Below are 5405 nucleotides of genomic sequence, written 5' to 3'. Positions count from 1 at the left end.
GATCAGCTTTTCTTCGAGATTTGCATATGAGCCTCAGGGCCCGAGCTCTGCCCTTCCCCTTTCTATTTTCACCAGAACTCCAAAAATCCTACGCTTTTATTTTGGAGTTTTTCTTGTTGTTTTTTTCTATGCCTGTCTCCTCTCTGCTGGGCTGGCTGCTCTCAAATTCTCTGGTGTCTGGTCTCAGTCTATCTATGGTTGGAGTTTGGATCAGTAGAATGAGTTTCTGATAAGGGCTGCCACTGCAGTTCTCCCTTCTCCTTCCCAGAGCTGACAGCCCCTCCTCCCACGGGACTGAGCCTGGCAGGGAGGGGTGCGGGTCCCCTGGCCACAAAAACTTACAGATTTTGCTGATCTCAGCAGTTCCACGTTTTCATGAGTGTTGTATGAAGTATGTCCGAAGTCAGATTGCTCTGTGGTGTCCAGTCCACGCAGTTCCTGGCTTTCTACCTACTTTCCTGGAGGAGTAACTAAAACATACAGCTCACCAGTCTGCCATCTTGTCCCGCCTCCCCGGATGGGTCTTAATCTTATTATTGAAGGCCTTATAGGGAAAGTCACAGAGAGGGAAAAAAAGACACAGACGGAGTAGCCAGAATCTGAAAGTCAATGGACCATGGAAGAAAAGGGAGAGTCCAGAAGAAGCTGCCATGGGCATTGCCTTGTGACAGAAGGACCAATGACCAAGGATCACTGACCGCCAGCCCCAGACCACTGGTCTTCCAGAAGAAAACATCGCTTTGATGATACCCTGATTTGGACTTCTCCTAGTCTCAAAAACAGAAAATTCTCATTGATAAATCAGCCTATTGGATGGTATTTGCTTTAGTGACAAGGAAACCAAAACAGATAATATTATGTAGAATTTTATCTTCCATTTTTCCCACTGTCATTGTTTGTAAAAGGCTATGTTTGAACTGATTTGCCGTCCCTGTTTGTGTGGATCCTAGTGTTCCCAGAGAACGTGGAGTTTTTGTTACCCTGATGTATTAGGTTCCGTGTAAATGGGGTGCTCTAAGGATTTTCCATTGTGAAAGTCACAGTTTGAGTTAAGATGTAAGAGAATCTCCATTAGCATTCTCCTTCAATCCAGGAGTTCACAAGAATTGTGTTGGAGAGAGAAGTGTGGGGACTGTCACAAGCTTGGAGAGGACCCCTTTGAACCCCCTCTTTGTCTGCTCTGCCATTGGCTAGTCTCCAAGGAGGAAGAGGTTTCTGTTCAGGAAAGAGGAACAAGTATGGAAGAATATCCCTTTTTGTTGTTTCTGAGCCTTTAGCTCAGATTGGGGAGCATTTGTATGCTGGTCACAGGCCCAGGCAGATGGCAACTTTCTGAGGCACCTGTTTTCCAGCTGTTTGTTCCCCCTATGGAGGCCAGAATGGATTTGAGTAGATATAAAAAATTCCATAAACTCTGTTTAGGATGCTAGTAAGTCGTCAAGTAGATACTTGTTTAAACAAGAACAATGCCCAGAGATATTTATATAGATGTCATATTTTGGCCAGTGTGCATGTATTAATCTTGTAGTTGGAGGAATGAATTGGTATTAACCTCATATGATGCCGTGCTCAGTGTTCCCTGGCCTATTTCCATTTGGAGTGAAATCAAGAAGATTAGGATGTGAGCCTTGATCCTTTTTTGTTCTGTATTTTATAAAGACAAACCCCTTGTATTTTGGGGTGATGCCATTTTCGTCTTGGGAGAAGAGTATGAGATTAGTGCTTATACCCCACCTGAAGTCTGGCCTTTGATTTAATTATCCTATAGAAGTTATCTTAGTAGGATGTTCTATCCTAGCACTAATGCCATTCCTGATTTTGCCTATTTGGACAGGGCTTGAGTTTCCTCCAAGTGTTCAATTAGGATGACTTACGAGAACAAGGTGGGGGGAAATGGCACTGGATATCATAGCAAAGCCATTTATGCTATCAAATGATGTCTTTTTTCTAGAAACACATAATTATATTTGGAATGCATGATAACATTCTTCAGTATTTCAAAATCCAGACCAGAAACAGATAAAATTTCAGAGTAAAGAAAATGCTTTTGATGTGTCAGAATTCATTTATTTTCCAACTTGTATTGCTTTCTCTTTACAGTATGTGAATGAGCACTTATTACAACATAGGAAAGTTATAACTCAAATATTTCATTCTGAACATTTTCCAGATTCACTTTAATATGCTCTGTTAACAAGAATGTTGAGAAAGGATACCAAAGAGACTTTAGGAGATTAAAAAAACTAAATTAGGTTTTGTTTCTAAATATTTAAAAAAATTGTTATAAAAAAGTAATACATGAACAGATAATTAATGTAAAAAACACAAATAATACATTCTTAAATACTTAATAATACAGTGAAAAACTGGGAATCTATTTTTTACATGGCTAGTACCCTTAAAAAAATCCCTCTTCTATAGGACAATTTTATCTTTTCATGGCTAGAGCCCTAATTTTACAATAAAACAATTTTGCAGCTGCCCAATAAAATGCCTAACCTATTATTTAGAATTCTTTTTAAAATATTTTGCATTTTAATTTTAGAAAGAAGGAGATTTACTGTGCGGTCTTCTAAAGTATAATACTTATTTTCTTCCATTAACTTGTCTGTTTTTACCTTTTGCCTTGTTGAGTCAGTCATTGTTGTTTTATTATTAGTTCCACATATTTTATCTTCCCAGGTAAACTGTATGTTCCTTGAGGAATGTAAGTCTGTATCCAGTATTTTCTATGTTCTATAGGTCTTTATATCACACGAAGGGTATTATACACACTAGGTGCTCAATAAATGCATTTATCTGTTAGTAGTACAGGGCACCAGTTCAAATCTGTTATACAGGGACATGGCCTAAATTTTGTTTTGGGAGTGTTGATAGTGGTTGTATAAATCTTTGCTATCTCCTGGTTTGCTTGTGGTTTGACCATTTCTGAAGAAATAATAAAAAAAAGTTTGGGTTAATTGAATATGCCAAATTACTGGGTTTCATTTTACAAAGATTCATCTGAAGCAGGGGAAAATAAATCAGAGAATTTAGATTTGAATGAGGGGGTAAAAGATAAAGCCTCTATTTTTAAAATTCTCATCTCGTCTCTGTCATTCTCCCTTATAGACAATTGGCCATCTGTGCGTGATGGATTATGTAATTTTCCCTCTTCTGATGATGGGCGCAATTATGGATTGCTGGGTACATGGTCAGGGTGGCTTTTCTGTAGCCTGGACACTTCTCAGTTATTCTCAGGCATTCATCTGCTCATTCTTCAATAAATGTTTATGGTTCCTCTATTACATGGCAGGCATCATGCTGGCCCCAGATTTACAGTGGGGAACAAGAAAACTTACTCTGGCCCTCAAGGGACTTCCATGGTTGGGCTCTGTTAAGATCCTAAATATAGTCCTTTGTAGAGAGAGGTTTGTGAACTGCTCAGAGTCTGGTAGTGTTAAGGGCAAAACTGGACTTCTTCACTGATTCACAGAATAATTGTTTTGCTCTTCACACAACTTACATACCTTTAACTTGGATTTGATAAATAAATATGAAATAAAATAGACTTTTCTGTTCTAATGAGAAAATGCTTTATATGGTTCAAAATAAATATATTCTAATATAATAAATATAACAAATTTCTTATATTCTAATAAATATAGATTACATATGAATTATACACCCTACCTTAGAATTTCTTGTGTATCATTATAGTCCTCTACAACTGCTAAGTAACCTAAAAAAAAAAAAAACAACCTTTTCCCCTTTTTTAATGGAAGTTGGCACTATGTTGAGAGTGTCCTGTGGAATGACTGAGTAAAATCAAGACATTTGACTTGTTAGATACAGAAAAAAGTGTGACCGCACTTTAAAGGATGATCCATATAGCTTGGCAGCAGCCCCTGATGGCTCTCCTGCTGAGGATTTTTGGGTAACATGAATGGAGAAAGCAATGCAGATGAAATTTCCAGGAAATAACCCGATCAGATGTGGCTTAATGGAGTCTACTATCATTAAAATCCGGTTCGATTCATTTGAAGAGTGAAATATCACAATTGTGACTAGCGTAATGGCTTTTGGAAGATGGAATTTGTATAAGCTGGGTTAATCCCTTGATCACCAATTCAAATAAAAATAGATAAAACATGAGGAAGTTGGCAGGGATGAAGGATTGGGAATAGCAGTGGTGATGCCAGAAGGTATCTTTCCTGCCAAAGGGAATTGGCATAGGGAACAGTCTCTGAGTCCATATACCAGAAACCACAAGCTGGTGGAGATGGAAGACAGATTGGCCATGTCCACCCAGGAGCTGGAGCTGGAGCTGTGTTGGCCCAGCTGGCTCACCAGTGAACCGCCCTACTGACCGGTACACGTGGCCTTGTGTACAGGAATCTGCATTTCTGTTCGTTCAGAGTTTTGCCTTCTGTCAGGCAGCAAGAAGTTTAATGGCTTGTCGTTAACAATTTATGTCTTTGGAAAACACAGCAGAAACAGAGTCTCTCTGGGAGTAAGCTACTCCCTGTTTGTAGAAGAGGACGTTTTGATGGTGTCGTTAGGGCATTATTTAGTGAATGCCAGTTTTATTCCAAGAAATGGTATTCTGGAGGTTAGAAAGAGTTAAGAACTACTACAAGGTCCTAGTAGATTTCTGGGGCACAACTTATACACACAGGCTGGGTCACTGTGCTGGTTTGAATGTATTATGTCCCCCAAAATGCCATTATCTTTGATGTAATCTTGTGTAGGCAGATGTATCAGAATTGATTAGATTGTAATTCTTTGAGTGTTTCCATGGAGATGCGCCCCAGCCAACTGTGGGTAATGGCTCTGATTGGATAATTTCCATGGAGGTGTTACCCCACCCATTCAGGGTGGGTCTAAATTAAATCACTGGAGCCGTATAAATGAGCTGACAAACAGAAGGAACTCAGTGCAGCTGAGAGTGACATTTTGAAGAGGAGCTACAGCCAAAAGGGGCATTTTGAAGAATGCACTGAAACTGAGAGAGGAGCTTCAGCTTACAGAGACATTTTGGAGATGGCATTTGAAAGCAGACTTTTGCTCTGAAGAAGCTAAGAGAGGACAAATGCCCCAAGAGAAACTAAGAGTGACATTTTTGAGTAGCTGAAGCCTAGAGAGGAACGTCCTGGGAGAAAGCCATTTTGAAACCAGAACTTGGAGCAGACACCGGCCACGTGCCTTCCCAGCTAACAGAGGTTTTCCGGACACCACTGGCCATCCTCCAGTGAAGGTACCTGATTGTTGATGTGTTACGTTGGACATTTATGGCCTTAAGACTCTAACTGTGTAACCAAATAAAACCCCTTTATAAAAGCCAATCCATTTCTGGTGTTTTGCATTCTGGCAGCATTGGCAAACTAGAACAGTCACCAATATTGGGGAGACTGCACTAGTAAACC

This window comes from Choloepus didactylus, chromosome 17, assembly GCF_015220235.1.
Source record: "Choloepus didactylus isolate mChoDid1 chromosome 17, mChoDid1.pri, whole genome shotgun sequence".
NCBI lineage: Eukaryota > Metazoa > Chordata > Mammalia > Pilosa > Megalonychidae > Choloepus > Choloepus didactylus.
Note: the sequence above shows the minus strand (reverse complement) of the source record.